The sequence below is a fragment of the Nelumbo nucifera genome, chromosome 7 (genome assembly GCF_055504915.1).
Source record: "Nelumbo nucifera cultivar China Antique chromosome 7, China Antique-T2T, whole genome shotgun sequence".
In the NCBI taxonomy this organism is placed as follows: Eukaryota; Viridiplantae; Streptophyta; class Magnoliopsida; order Proteales; family Nelumbonaceae; genus Nelumbo; species Nelumbo nucifera.
Window position 1 is genome coordinate 50965338 of NC_142655.1, and position 17193 is coordinate 50982530.

General features: G+C 32.4%; 1 long non-coding RNA gene across 2 annotated transcripts; it reads left to right on the forward strand.

Moving 5' to 3' along the window:
• The first annotated feature begins 7093 nt into the window (after positions 1–7093).
• LOC148790481 (uncharacterized) lies at positions 7094–16643 on the forward strand. 2 transcript variants are annotated; one of them, XR_016078877.1, is made up of 5 exons: positions 7094–7228; positions 13064–13279; positions 13376–13406; positions 13587–14015; positions 16167–16643. It is a non-coding gene; the product is annotated as an uncharacterized LOC148790481 (long non-coding RNA). The 2 variants fall into 2 exon arrangements; XR_016078876.1 differs by having other exon boundaries at positions 13587–16643.
• Positions 16644–17193: the final 550 nt, after the last annotated feature.

Genomic DNA, 17193 nt, shown 5'->3' on the forward strand with positions numbered 1-17193 from the left:
ATGAAAAGATACAAAACACATGAATTTTACATGTTCCGTGTATCGGTTTCTTATGGAAACGGTACGTATCGGCCGATACAAACCGATACGTTACGCTATTTTAAACCTTGATATATTAATAAAGATTAATTATATTGAAATAGAGATATTCAATGATATATTATTGCACTAAATAATCTACTTTCATTTAAAATTATAATACATATATATTCCATTTGAAAATAATAAAAATAATTATTAATGATATCCGATGATATATTTTTTAAAAACTATTATCAATTTAAAATTAATATAAAACTAATACAAAATTATCAAACAATTACTAGTTTTATAATTAAATTTTATTAATTTCAAACAACTTAAGCTTCATTGAAAATAAAATTTATATAGTTAATAAATTTCATAAGGAATTTAAATCTAATAAAAAGCTTAATATACTTAAATAAATTCAATTTTTACTAATTTCAAAAATTAATAAAAAATCTATTTTAAATATAGTCAATTTAAATTACATTTAAAAATAGGATCCTTGGGTTTTCTAACAATCCTATTAAACTACCCAATGTTTTGACCTTAACAAAAACTCTCCTATTGTTTTGAAAAGAAAAATGTGCAAATACCTTCCTTTTGTCAACAATCCAAATAAAAGATATTCATGTAATGCATTAATTTTACTTCACTTCAACAAAATAAATTAGTGGAGGGTTAAACTTGAAACTTTAAATTATGTATGATAATGCATTAGCAATGATAAGGGTATTTGGCTAATTATAATGTCTTTATTATTGAAAAGCTAAGTGAAATGAGGTATTTGCACTTTTTTTCTCAAAACTATACGGGAGGCCTTTGTTAGGGTAAAAACACAAATGTGGTTTATAGAATTGTTATAATAGAATGTTTTTTTATAATTTTACCTAAAAGTAATACAAAAATTATAACAAACCAATAAAAATTAATAAAAAACATTTTCAACAAAATTAATAAACTAGGCATAACCCTACTAAACCACAACTTAGATTGTGGTTGGATAAATTAGGCATAACCCCAAAAATAATACTTGAAATGAACTTAGATGAACACGGGTCCTAACTAGTAGTTAATATATATAAAGCATCTCTTAGTGAAAAGTGCTAGCTTGTTTTAGTATTCCAAGTTCTTCTTTCCTCTCTTCTATGGTTATTTTTTTCCTCTTTTCTAATATCACTCATGACAAGTGTAAGCATCGAAAAACTGCTCACTTGCCACTTGGACTGGAAATGGAGTCGCCACCCATCAATTTAAGAAATGGAGGTGATGCGACCTCCGAGAATAATTTTTTTTTAAACAATTTTGGGTTCGACAATGACTCCCACAACCCAAGACAACGCTCCAACCAGTCCGGACAAGTTTCGGAGGGGAGAGAGAAGGGATTAGGCACCCCTCTCCCGGGTCCAAAGGTGAGGCCCACATGGGGAACTGAGGGCAAATATGTATTAACCAAGAAAAAGGAATCTAACAATTATGCATTAAATAAAGGCCTAAATCATGTTATCAAATGAAAATAATAAAAAATAAAAGAAATAACTGCCTGCCATTAACATAGAGACCCTACAATTTCTGTTACTCCGCTTGCTGAACAGATTAGAATCGAATTTTTTTTTATCGGATTCAAGATTATGCAAACAACAGCCAAACAAGATAATAAAAATAAGGGAGAAAAAGAAAATAAAATAAAATAAAAATAAGGAAAAATATAAAGAAATGCACGAAGGTAAAAGAGATAGAAACAGGAAGGTAACTCAGGGAAAAATAAAACTGTCACACTAACAATCTGCTATTCGGCAACCAATTAAAATATATAAGAAAATAAAACTATCATATTAACGAATCTACTATTTGCTAAAACATATCAGACACCAATTAAAATTATTATTCAGCAGTCTGCAAAGAAGAAAAATACTGTTTGGCAAAACAGTAAGCTACAGGAAAGAAGAAACAGGGAAGATCAATGCAAAAAGATTGATGCAGCATCGGTTTGACAAAACAGCAAGCTACAGAATACAGTTTGGCAAAACAGATCAAGACACCAATTAAAATTGTTAACGAAGGGGTTACTAATATGGCTAAAAAAACAGGGAAGATTAATGGAAGGAACATATTAGTATCGCAGAGAAAGAGATAGGCAGTTCAGCATAGAGAAAAACAGACGAACATATTCAAGGCTAACATTCGAACTAGATGGGATTCGGAAGGGTACATGAGCTTACAGGGTATCGGCTCTTCGCCTTCCTCATCCCGTCAATCATAAATGGATACGGTAATAATAATAAAAAATAACTAAACTAAAGAAAATCAGAGAAACGGACAAGAAGAGGATATCTGATTGCGCAGATTACTGGCCGAACTTCGGTGGGAGGATGGGTGGTCCGCTTCTGGTTGAGTAGAAACCCAGGTTGTCTGGCGCGTCAAGCAGCGATGCAGCACAGGAATTTGGTCTGAACAGGGGTTCGTTCTACAACTCCTCAGTTTGGCGTTGAAGGTGCGATAGATGGCAATCGAAGCTAGCAATGGCGACCGAAATACTTTTGAAAACAGTAGGAATTAGAGGAAGAGAGAAGGGGTGCGTCGATGGTGGGAGAGCTTCTGCCTCACCGCCACTGTGTTGCCTTTTCTGGCGATAAAATAAAAAGAAGAACAAGAAGGAGGGCGACTAAAACAACGATAATAGCTCTCTTCATCCTACCTCACCTCTTTTCTTTTTTTTTTTCTGGTTTTTTGTTTTTCCTTTTCCTTTGCCTTGTAAATGAACAAATTGTTGTTCATAAATGACCCTCTCTTGAAAGATGTTTGGTTTTCTAAAGTGTTTTCTTCCATGAACATGTTTTGTCTTTCAAAATGAATTAATTAATCAAGTAGAGACCCGAGGGGGGGGACTTTGACAATTTCCTTCTTAGTCATCATCTCCACATTTCTGTTTTTTAAAGATGGGTTATCCTCAAAAGATCACAAAAATTATAATCCAGTTACACTCCATTAAAAATAATAATAATAAACTATAAAGACAATTAAGAAATTATTACTTCTAAAGATAGTTTTATTAATTTAAACTTAAAAATAATAATATTTAAGACAAATACAATAATTGAAAAGATTAAATATTTATATGAATAAGAAAATCACAGATTAAAGATTAGAACCTATTCAAATTCCATTAATAAATGAAAAATTGAAAATTAACTAATAAAATAAAAATTATTAAAAATTATAATGCATTAACTTCCACGAAAAAATCAATAAATTATAATGAAAATAATTTATGAAATTAATTAAATATAATAAAAAATAATTACTATCTTTCATTATTGATAAAAGTTATAATTCAATATCAATTTAAATTTGAGGTAAACATAAATAAAAATAATAGAAGTCAATAAAATTAAAAAATATGTTTTTATAATAAAATTTTTAGAAATAACAAAAATATAAAATTTTAAAACTAATAAAAAGAGTAAAAATGAATAAATTTCGTTTCTGTTAATAAAATTAATACATTCAAAATGTATTTGAAAACTAATACAAAATTATGTAAGAAAAATAAAATTTAAAAATTAATAAAAAAATAATAATAAAAATACAAATTTATTTGTTTCAAATTTGTTTTATTAATTTAAATCCCACTTAAAAGTTGGAAAATTAGACAATAATTATTTTTTGATTGGACTCAATTTCGCTAAGCAAATCTTGTACATTGCATGGGTCCCGACTAGTCTAATATTAAATACTAAAAATATAATAAAAGACTTAGATTGAAGGTTGTCCTTCACATGTGGCTAGGATACCTTCTAAAAAAGGTTAAAACTATTTTTAAGTTAAAAAAAAAACTATGGCTAAGCCTTTGCTCAAAAAGAATATTTATAATTGAAGTAAAATTGTGGATCCCATTAGTTTCCTATATTTTTTGTTGTGAAAGGAATTCATAAAAAGAATGGAAACAAACACGAAAGGAACAAAGAATATTTACATGGTTCATCATTTTTGTACTATGTTCTTAGCTAGAAAATCCCTACAAAATTCACCATTTTCAATTCAACTATGTACAAGTAGCAAACAAGCTAGTATATGTAAAGATCATTAATTTAGGTTCTTATAATCCCTAATTTTATTTTTTTACAGCTGACAATAAATATATACAAAAAAATACCTTTTTATTGTTTGGTTAGCTCACTTTAATCTCTTATATGGACACTGCAAAAGACTCTCATCTTGCCTTTCTTATTTCCTTGTTCTTTTAATACAAGACATTATAATTCATCATTTCCAGCTAAAAATAAATGACCATTTTGACTTATCTAATATATCACAAAGAACACTAAGAAAGGTAGCTTAGATGGTTGTTCAAATAGGGTTGGACTTGCCGCATGGATAGTTATCATGGGCTCTATTTAGGCATAGAACTTGGGTAGGCTCACTTGATAATTTGTTAAAACATAAATGGGCCTCGCCCAAGGGCCTAGGCTTGATACTATGCAAGTTTTTCAACAAAAAAAAAAATTAAAAAATGAAAAACAATTAATTAATCATCAAAATTACCAACTTAAAGTATAATTGCTAGTATAAAATCACATTTAAATTTTCCATCAATTCCCAACATTTCTTAAGTTTGTTCCAATAATTCACATTTCACAAAAACCATTGGAATGTGTGTTTTATGTATTTATATCTTATCTATGATCATTTTAGTCTTAGGTGGTGTTTGATAACACTTTTCAAACCTCTAAAGTTTGAAAATGTTGCTTTTCAGATGCCACCTATGTTTGGATTTGAGGCCAGGCCAGGCCAGGCACTGAATGCAGTCAAATGTGTTTTAGACCTGGCCAAAAGTCTAAAATATCCTCAATATTTTTAATAATGACATATTATACCCCTATTTAAACCTGATAGAATCCCCATTTGATCTGTTGCCATCGAACAAGAAGGGAGATGATGATGGAGAACTTGAAGAAACCCTATAGTCACCAGCGATGGAGAACTTGCCAGAAATAAAACCATTTCTTAGATCCCATTCTTTCCCCTCTCTCTCTCTCTATCCCTTGTCTTCCTGCCACCACCACTACAACTCTTTGTAGCGGCGGTTAACACCCCTGTCTTTATCCTGTTGAACTCTCAAATGTTCTGAAAGAAAACAAATGCTAAAAATAAAAGGTAATATTTCTGAAAACTTACAAAGAAAGAGTTGGCACACCGTGCTTGAAAGTTGCAATGGGAAATAAGAACTCACTTAAAAGAAACTCACAAAGAAAGATAACAACTCAAGTAGGATATCAAATCATTTCATTTGGAGCCTTGAAATGAAATTCTTTTTGTGTCTAAATTTCTATAGTCTATTTTGGATAAATCTAATGGTGTTTTCTTAAACTTCATATTAGGAGGGAATTCTCTTATCATTCCTATGGTTTTTTTTTTATTTATTGATTTTCTCTAATTAGAGATTTCTAATGAACTTAATAATGTTTCTATTTTACTTGTTTGTTTGCCTAAAACATTTAGACATATATTGGTATAATTATTTTTCTTTATTATTTGAGAACAATGTTCTGGAATTACCTTCTCAGCTTCTTTTATTGTTGTAGAGTTTTTTAATGGGCTTGCTATTATCTCATCTTTGCCTATTTTGATAGCTTCTACAGGAAGACAGGGGAGAGAGAGAGAGAGAGAGAGAGAGAGAGAGAGAGAAAGGGAGGGAAATCGAACGGCTAAGAGTTGTAGTGGATTTGATCAAATGGCTTAAGTGGCTAAAAATAGGACCATCGTTGTTGAGAGTTGTAGCGACAGTGGCAAGAAGACAAGGGGACAAGGGGAGAGAGAGAGAGAGAGAGGGAGAGAGAGAGAGAGAGAGAGAGGGAGAACAGTTGAGAGTTCAACTAGCTAAAGACAAGGGTGTTAACCGCCGTTGCTGAGAGTTGCAGCAACGGTGGTGAGAAGATAGGGGAGAGAGAGAGAGAAATAAAACAACTGAGAGTTCAACTCTGGCTAAAGACAAGGGTGTTATCTATTGTTGCTGAGAATTGCAATAGTGGTGGCGGGAAGACAGGGGAGAGAGAGGGGGAGAGGGAAGAATGGGGTTTGAGAGATGGTTTCTTTTCGATGAGTTCTTCATCATTGGCGACTATAGGGTTTCTTCAAGTTCTCCATCATCATTTCCCTTCTCATTCGATGGCAACAGGTTGAGTGGAGGCATCAATGGCCTCATCCTCCATAAATGTTGATGGAAAAATCATAGTGTATGGTCTAAATAAAGACCAAAAATATTATGAAGATATCCTTATTCACATAGGATCCACTAAAATTCAACACTATTTCAGAGATTCTGGCAAAACCGACATAGCTTATTCTAAGCTAGTAATTGTTAAATTTATGACTATCAAGATGCATGGTACAAATGATATATTCTCTAATAGAGAATTACTAGACAAATATACAAAATTTGGCTAGGGATGGAGCTATCTAGAGCATGAGCATGTAACAGCTTTCGTGGATTCATCGATGGAAATATAATCTAGATACGTCATGGATGCCACTTGTAATAGAAATATCTATTGAAATTAAGTGGTGGGATAAATTTGATCTTCAAGAAAACAAGGTATTTTAAGTCATTTTTGAATCCTATCAAGAGAAACTCTAGAGCAAGTTTTCGGACCTTGACCTAATCAAGTTGGAAGAAATGTCCCTTCGATTTGTCAAAAAAATGAAAGAGAAAAGAAAAGGTATCTCGAAGGACTTTGACACCGAAAGCATGTGGTCAACCAGTCCTGTCTAAGGCTCTCAATAACGCAAGAGTTATAATTAAAAAGATTCATTATTATCCTCAACAATAAATATTCGCTATCTCATCAAGAAAAGTTTGAAGAAAAAGAAGCATCTTCCTACAGTAAAGATTCGCTAAATATAAAGAAGCATCTTCAGATTGTCAGCTTGTCTAAAAGACCAATTGAAGATAAGAAGGCATCTTAATTATAAAGGCCGAAGATAAGTCTGAATCTGAAAAAGCAAGTCCCTCCTTGTCTATAAATAAGGCTTGCATATCATTTGTAAGGGGGAAGGAGCGAAGAAGAAAGTCCAACTTCGAGAGTTCAATATTTTCTAGTTTCTTTGTGAAGTTTTGAGTTGTTATCTTTCTTTGTGAGTTTCTTTTAAGTGAGTTCTTATCTTCCATTGTAACTTTCAAGAACAGTGTGCCAACTCTTTCTTTGTAAGTTTTTAGAAATACTACCTTATACTTTTAGCATTTGATTTCTTTAGTATTTGTTTTCTTTCAAATTTTAACTATACCATCTGCATTACATATCCTCCTTTTATTCTACCATCCATCTTCATAAACTCCATTTGGTATCAGAGTCAATGATCCATTAAATCTTTCTTTTTTGTCCACCAATACCATATTTACTTTTAGGCCATAGATACGCAGTAATGTGTAGAGCTTGAACCTACAAGAATTAGAAATACCAAATTATTAGATACTACCTAGAACCTTTGGCTAGAATCCAAAGACTGCAATCTTCTTAGAAGATCACTTGGTTAGAACCCAAGTTGTTTAGGCTAGTTACCTAATAGGTCCACCAAAGCTAGAACCCTTGAATTGAGGTTGAAGTTGCATTTAGGCCATGAAGATTTGAAAAAGGCCATTTCAAGTTGATTGACAATTTATAGTGAAGTGGAAGGATTAGATGATGAGATTGTTTAGGTCAGTGTCTAATAATGAAGGTAGTTCTGAAGAATGTAGTACAAGTTCTACCCTTACCAAGTCCATGTCCATAAAAAATATGGAAGAGGTAAATTATAGTAATATAGAAAAGTCACTCCAAAACTAGACCATCCCTAGAATACCACCCTATGAGATCTATAAGAAAGGAATCTTTAGTCTAAAGACAAACTTTAACATAGAACTATAGAGAGAACAATCACTTTAGGAAATAAGTCAGAAAATTTCCACCATATAAACCGAAAAACAATAGAAGCTTATAAGAAAAAAGCTATTTGCAATTTTATTAACTTTGGCTTAATATAGGTAGCCATAAAGCTGTTAACAAGACTAGGCCTTCAAACACAACTTTAGCCTGGCATAGAGATTCTAGGCACAATAAATTTAGTGACTCCTTAATAGGGGTAATAGAAGGAAGCCTTCACTAAGGACCTATATATTTAATGTCTTTCCTAATTTTATAGTTTTGATAATTGACCAGGGATACACGGAGCCTTAACTTTGAGGTTACAGATCCATGGTTTTGACATGAAACCAAGATATGAGAATGTAGTGTTAGTCTACAGAATCTACTTCAAGACCATGAATACCATCTGTCTTAATACCATGATTACAGGAACTAAGGGAATGACCACCTTGTTCCAGACCAACACTAGGAATAATATCACTAATCCTAGGTAGATCATGTGGAAAGATGTGAGGTTACTAGGTAGTTGGTCTCTAGTTAATGCGGAACCTCTAAGACCTATGGAGTCCACTGAGTTGGAATCAGTTTTCAGTGAATAAGATGGGTTTGTAGAGCTTAGGTTTAAAAGAGCCTCTACTTCTTTGAGGCTATCCTGTTCTAAACCTTTGGAGGTAACATCTTCTTATTCTAGGAGATCGACGGACTTGTTGGAGTCATCATTGCCCCCTCTTGGCATCATTTATGCCACTTATGAAACACCAATAAAAATATACAACCTTCAGCTTATCATACAAGCTAGAAAAATACTCGTTATGTGAAATCTTATGAGCCAATAGAAATATATTTTGAGATAAATGTTCTTGAAATTAAAGAATTTCAAATAGACAAAGAACTTATTAGGTTAGATTTTAGTTCACGGCCAAAAAGGAAGAAATGGTTCTTTGAAAATTTCTCCAAAAATGAAAGAGATCTCACTAGAGAAATTTCATATGAAGATATGCTGAAATCAAAAGAGAACATCGCCTTTTGGGATTGGTTTGTGCAACAAAAACAATTTAAAATTGCAAAACCACCCGAAGAGGATCTAGATTTCTGTATCACAGAGAGGTTATCTAGAGCATGGAAAACGGTTTCTACTAGTAAAACCATAGAATCAGTACATCCTCCTTTAAAAGCTTTCAAAATAGGTAAAGATCAGCTAATAGCAAGCCTAATAAAAAACTCTACAACATTAAAAGAAGCTAAGAAGGTAATTCTAGAACACTATTCTCAAATAATAGAACAAAATAATTATACCAATATATGTCTAAATGTTTTAGGCTAACAAGAAAATAGAATAAAAACATTATTAAGTTCATTTGAAATCTCTAATCAGAGAAAATCAATAAGAAGAAAAGAAAAACCCATGGGAATGACAAGAGAATTCTTTCCTAATATGAAGTTTAAGAAAACACCCTTAGATTTGTTAGAGATTTAGCCACAAAAATAATTTCATTTTTAGAACTAGAAGAATCCTCCAAATCATCTTCTAAAAAAAAACCAAATAACAGAAGTAGAAAATAAAGAAAGGGTATCTGATTTTCATTCAGAAAATCTATTAAGTGAAGGATAGGAAAGGGGAATATAATCAGAAATAGAACTAGAAGAAAATCCCTTGACAAAGCTAAATAAGCTCTACTCATATGAAAGTAAGAAGTCTTATTACCCTAGGCATACTCTAGTAGACTTATTGTTTGAGGAACCAACTAAACCCCATATCAACTATGATGGTAATACTTTTTATGAACGGAACTTAGACGAAAAATCTGAATACCAAATTCATGAGATGATCCATCATATGGCCACGTATGCTAGTGCCATCAAATTGGCTATTAGAAATGAGGATAAGGTAATTGCCACAATAATAATGAGTCCTTTACCAAACAACTCAAGGGTTGGTGGAATAATTAACTCACTCAAAGTAAAAGAGACTATACACTTAATGCATTTAAAAGAGGTAAGGATGGAGAGATGATCTTAAGCCAAGGAAATCCAATTTAGGATGCGATAATGACCTTGATATTGAATATACTAAATCATTTTATAGGAAATCCCGATGATATGATAGAGAGAATAAGCGAGAAGCTTATAAGTCTCAAATGTAAAACACTATGATTTTAGATGGTATAAAGATGTATTCTTATCCAAGGTACATAGGTTGACTAGCTCAAGGAAAGATTATTGGAAAGAACAATTTATCTCAGAACTTCCCCCATTATTCATAAAAAAGGTTAGGAACCACCTTAGAAATATAGGTGGCGGTAGATTGCTGTACCCTCACTATACATTTGGGTATTTAGTCCAGGTAATAAAATAAGTAGGATTAGACTTATGCAATGGTCTATGCCTAAAAAGGCAAATTAAAGAAGAAAAATCCAACTCTAAAAAAGATTTAGGAGATTTTTGCTACCAATTTGGAATTGGACCTGAACCAACCAGTTCTAAACTAGTACATTGAAAAAGAAAAATCAAAATTTTACAAAAAGAAATCAAGATATCCTAAAGCTAGGAAAAATCCTAAAACCCCCACCTGCTTTAAATGTGGGAAAAAAGGGACATTACGCTAATAAGTATTTTAAGAATTCTAAAAAGGTTAGTGAATTAGGAGAATATTCTAATAAAGAAGAACTTTTGATGAACGAGGGTCTTCTAAGACCTTAGAAGCCTGTTGCGATATTACATATCTTTGCACTTGTAAATAGGGGTGTTAATTGGACTAGATTTAGTCCAATCCGGTCCAGTCCAATGTGAGTCCATTACAAATGGACCTGGTCCAATCCAATCCAATGAATGTTTTGGACCATTTTGGACCGGTCCAGAGACTGTTCAATCTATGCAAATTCCTATTAATTTAGATTGGTTTCAACTCAAACCTGGTCCATTGACAACTATGCTCTTATCTTCTATCAATGGACCAGATATTGGCTCAATCTAATAAAAATTCATTATGGATGGATTAGGTCCAATCCAATGTCATATTGGTCTGTCCAGTCCATCCAAATTCAATATGTCTTATTGGTTTGTCCAATCCATCCAAATGGATTTTTATTTGGATAGAGTCCAAACCAAAACTGGTCCATTGACACCCCTACTTGTAAATATGAAACAAGTATAGAAGAAGAATCAGAAAGCTACAATATGCTTTCATTAGAAGAGGAACATCTTCTAGAAATCCTAGAAGATATTCTTGATGAAGAAACAAAAAAAAAAAGGCATTTACTCATAGCAATGCAAAATTACAAAGAGAAAGATAAAAAATAAAAGTCTAAGAAAGATTTTTTCAAGATAGAAAATATAATATCATATGACAGAATTATGAAGAAAGCTCAAGCCAACACCTTATGACCTCCTATGTTGATAGATCTTAAGCAAGAGGTCAATGATCTTAAAAAAAGAAGTTAGGATATTAAAATTTAAAGTTGAACAATTAGAATCTTATAAAAACCTAATATATCAAGATAGATCTATAGATCTTCAGAAATTGAAAGTGTAGAGTCTGCCGAATTTGTAGGAGAAGATGAAGAGTTCATATACTCAATTGAAGAAGTCAAGTACCAAAAATGGTAGTCAAAGGTAACTCTTAGAATTAAAGACTTTTATCTTACTACGGTAGCCCTAATTGATTCGGGAGTAGATATTAATTGTATTCGAGAAGGATTAGTGCCTTTTAAATATTTTGAAAAAACCATTCAACAAGTGAGTGCAACTGATGGAAGAAAACTGGGAATTAAATATAAAATCCCTACATCCCACATCTACAATCAAGGAACTTGCCTAAAGACTATGTTCCTAATGGCTAGGGACTTAAGGCAAGATGTTATTCTAGGAACCCCATTCTTGCTATCAATTCTACCTTGCCAAATAGATTCCACAAAAATTACAACTACCATAAGTGAAATAGCAATTACCTATAAATTTTGTCAAAAACCCAAGACAACAACTTTAAATACTCTAAAAGAGAATATGAAAAATAAAGTTAAATTTATTTCTAAATTACAAACAAAAATAAAAGAAAAACAATTTGCTAAATCCCTTGAAGAGCCAAAAACTAAATTTATAATTGTCTACATAGATGATGTCTTGGTATACTCTCAGATTTTGATGTCTCATTGGAAACATTTAAGTATATGTCTTAGAATTATGAAGGAAAATGGTTTAGCTGTATCATCCAAAAAGATGAAACTTTTCCAAACAGAGATTAGGATATCAAATATCCAAGGGAAAAGATAGGACCGCCACTACTGAGTGTTGCAACGGCGGTTGTGGGAAGACAGGATAGAGAGAGAGAGAGAGAGTTCAATTTTCTAAAGGTAAGGGTGTTAATTGTCGTTGCTGAGAGTTGCAACTGTGGTGGCAGGAAGATAGGGGGGGGGGGGAGGGAGAGAGGGTGGGCGAAGAATGAGATTTGAAAGATGGTTTACTTTTCGACAAGTTCTTTGTTGTTGGTGACTATAGGGTTTTTTCAAGTTCTCCATCACTGTCTCCCTACTTGTTCAATGACAACAGATCGAATGGGCTTCTTATTTTAATAATTTTTTTTATAATTATTAATTATTTTAATTATTATTATTAATTATTTAATATTTTAATAGATTTAAGATATTAATTTTGTAATTATTATATATTTTTTTCATTGCTTCATTGACTTTATTACTATTTTTATTATTATTTTAACTTTTAATAATTTATTTTTAATTTATAAATTTATATGATTTTTTGCTTTTATTCTTATTTTAATAAATTAGTTTTTATTTGTTATAATTTATTCATATTTTTCAATATTATTTTGAATTAAATAAATTATTTTTATGAAATAATGCAAATTGTACTCAAACCAAATAGTCTATTTTAAGGTTGTTTGTTTGATCCAACACAAACAACCTTATTTATCTAGAGCATCAAAAAGTAGAAAAGCATCTATACCTCTCGGATTTTAGACGCTTTTAATATATTTTTAACTTTTTCAGATTTAACAAACACCACCTTAGATTTAGTGTTATTGATGTATATTTTTTGACTCTATATCATTAATATAACTTTGTGATTTATTTAGGCTTTTCAAAGCTTAAAATCCCAATATTTTAGCTTTTTCTGTTTAGCAAAAGAAGACAAGAAGCTGAGAAGATGGGCCGCCCAATAAGCTTGTGCAACCCCGAAAATCCTCAAAATTGAGAAACTCCAACTCGAGCTCATGCAAATCCTAGACCTTCTAAGCTACACCATACGTGTGCCAAGAAGTGCACGATTGAGAAAATAATAGGGATTCTTCAAAGAGAACCCCCATTCCCCAATGTGCATGCTCCTCTTCACTGTAGGTATTTTCCTCCCTCCTCTTTTTCTTCTTCTTCTTCTTTTGCTTTCTTTTTCTTCTTCTTCTTCTATTCCATCATAACCCATCCCTTCATTTATAGGAACCTACAAACAATATTGTTCTGTTCTCAGGTACAACCCATCTGCTTTCTTTGTTTTAATTGAAGTTTCTGTTGTTTGCTTTCCCCTATTTATTGATTCAATATATGAAAACTTCAATTCGTTTCTACTATTAATCTTTGCTTTGGTACATCTAATTTTTTTTTTTTTTATCTTCTAATGTTTGCTCTACTACTAAAACTCCAATAATAGGTACCCACCTTCCAAGGTTTGCTTCTTTTGGCAGGTTTCAGTGGCTATTGAAACCATTGAGATCTTGGTTCTAGAGAGATACATCCGGCTCAAATAAACTTCCCGTAAAGTTCACTTTACAGCTTTCAGGAAATTGCAAATTTGCCTGGTCGCAACCTACTTTTGTAATACGTAGGCATGACCTCACATCAAGATATTCTAGGGACTTGTAGGACACTAAGAGAATACCTATCCCCATAACTGAAATCTTTGGGCAGTTGTTGACTTTTAAAACCTTCGAACGTCACTGAAATCCCTCAGTATCCAACCCCTATAAAAATCATATCTCTTACTTCCTCACAATACCTAATCAAGGGACTCTAGATTTTTTACATTGTGACATGATGCTCAGAGATTCTAAACAAGTCTAAGTACTATCCATGATTCGAGGTAACAATCTATGCACACCTCTTTTAATGAAATTATTTTGTAGACCATAGTGAATTGCATTCAAATGTTTGTTATATATATTTTTTGTAGAATTATGTTGGTGCAATAAATGGCATACATATTTATGCATGTATGTTGGCTATTGATCAAATTTTATTTCGAAGAAGGAAATCAATGACAATCCAAAATGTAATGTGTGCATGCTCATTTGACATACTATTCACATTCGTGGAAGCAAGATGGGAGAGAAATGCACACGATTCTATTAAAATGGTTTCTTGGAACATACCCCCTCACCTTCAATTGTATTTATTTTTATGCTATTGGAATGATTTCTTGCAGCTGCAAACATCAATTGAAGGTAAGGGGGGCATGTTCCATTATGCTTCTTCAACACCAATTGAAGCTGGATCACAAGCCTGTAGACAGATGAAGATAGTATGAAATAAAATTATGTATCGGATAGCAAAACATCACAACTTAAGAATTACTTGCCCTCAACCAAGGAGCATTAGGAGAAGACGATCAACATAACTACTGTTTTTTTTCTCAAATGTGTTACATTTTTATTCGATGATGAGTTTTTTTGAAAGTACTACACTTTATGAACTATTATAATTGGAATGTTAGTGTTGAAACAAATGTTAGAATTACATACCTTTAACATTTTATCCATAAGTGTTTTGATAGGATTACATATTTTTAATATTTTAAATATGAATGTTTTGTGTTTAACTTGATAAAAATAAAATATTAACCCCATTATTATTATTATTATTTTGGATATGTGAATGCATGTGGGGTCCATAGGTATAATATATGTAAGAAAAACCGTAAGTGGGGCGCACATTTGAATATTTGCATTGATGAAAGCATAAGTGGCCCCCACTAGAGGTGTAAAGTGGGCTGGCACGGCCGCCCTCCCCAGTGAAAATTTTGGGGATTGGCTTGGCACGGCCCACAGCCTAGGCCTGTGCAGTGTGGTGCTGTGCCGTGGGCCGGGTTGGCCTGTGGGCCGAGCCTTGGGCCAGGTCGGGTTGTGCATCAAGCCAAATCTATTTATTTAAAAAAATTGACAAAAAACTTAAAATTTTAATTTTATATGAATTGTGTATAAAATTGCTTATATATGCAATAATTAAATAAATTAGTATAATAAAATTAAAAAAATATTTATTTATTAATATATTATTATATAATTATAATTTATATAATATTATATAAATATATATAATATATATGGGCCATGTTGAACCGAGTTGTGGGCTGGGCCATGCTGTTCCACTGGCCACGAATGGCACAACCCGCTTGGTCATATTGTGCCGTGCCAACCCGTGGACCTAAAACCCTAGGCAGCCCGCAGACTGTCATGCTGGGCCGGTCTAGGGGCCCGACCCGATTTACACCTCTAGGCACCACATTTGAACATTTGTACATGTGCATGCATAAATGAGCCCACATTTGAATATTTGTATGAATAAGTCCAACAAGTTATTTATGCGCAAGCCCATGAGAGTGGGGCCCACTTTAAATTTTTGTGTAGATGAATGCATAGTAAGGCCAACTTTAATATCTTGTACATGTGTATGTATGAATGGGTTCAAAAGATAATATATGTGGTAGCCCAAAATGAGAGTGGGGTCCACATTGTTTTATTTGTCTAGGTGAATGCATGAGAGGGTTCCACTTTAATATTTTGTATAGATAAATACATGAGTGGGGTTAAGTAGGTATCATATGTGTAAGTCAAAGATGAGAATGGGGCCTACATTGACTTTTTTTTAAGATGAATGCATTAGTGGGTCCACTTTAATATTTTGTGTAAGTAACTATATAAATGGGACTCCAGAAGTACTATTTGTATATTTGAATGTGTTATTGGGTCTCACACTTTTCACATGTATTAAGTACAAATTTATTCATCAATTTTATGGACTTTGCCAAATGATTTTTATGTCTTCTTAGCAGTTTATAAGATCTACTACAATTACTGCAACCAAATGATTTTTGGACTTTCTAGATCTACCTGTGAAAATTCGCTCTTGTAATCTTCTGGGTCTTTAGTTATTAGAAGATCTTTTGTTGAAAGACTTGCCAAATACCTCCTTAAATTTTCTAATATATCTATGTGTATTTTAATTTTTTTTACAGTTTCAAAGCACTTTCATTTTTTAAGAGAGAGGAGCTCTACACAAGGCAGGGGGTAGAGCAGCCCCTAAGATCATGAAACCTGATTCTTTCAGTGGACTTATAATGAGATCTAAAGAGTTCATCTGATTCAGTATAGGTACAAAGTCCCTGAGGTAATTGGCTTTCGGAAACACATGACTAGTGAAACCGACTCTTTTATTCAAATTATCCCTTACAGTGATAATATCTTGGATGATTGAATACATCACCATCATCTCTTTCTCTAAAGCTCTTGTGATGTCAATGTTTTGGACCTTGACTGGAACAAGCTATATTAAGATTGGTTCTCTAAAGGGGTGTTTGACAACATGATTAGTTTTATTTTTGAAAATAAAATCAACTGTCACATTGGTAAAATTATATTGTTTTTGTTTTCGAAAACAAAAAATCAGTTTCAGAGAGCTGGAGAGTGGAGAGTCATGACTCATGAGATGTATTAATGAAGAGGCCCTTAATAAAATCTCAGTTTCAATTCAGTATGCTTTAGAGTATTTGATGTAGTCATGGATATTAAAATATGAGGTTAGGTATAGCCCATCACAATAATTATTTCTTTAAGGCTGTGTTTGGTTTGATAAAAGAAACAGAGAAATTGAGTGTTGAGGAAAAATTCATCAAGAATTTCATAAATTTTATTATAAAATTCTTGGCAATTTTCCATTTCTCTCTTGTTTTCTATCAAACCAAACATCGCCTAATGGGTTCTTTCTCCCAAGAGAGGCTCATTGAAGATTTGAAGTAAGATAAGCCTTGAGAAAAATGTGATCTGATAGCGTTCCTCTTTTACTTATTTGCTAGAAATTTAATTGGTGGAGCAACCCCTCGACTCTCATTTGAATTTTCGTATTTATTACTTTTTGTTTTAAAATGAATTTGATTGATTCATTGATTAATTAATTACATAATGGGTGCCTGATGATCATATAGCCAAGGAGAAGCCAATATTGAATCATTCTTGTAGCCTCTGATGGTCTTTTGATTCCGATCC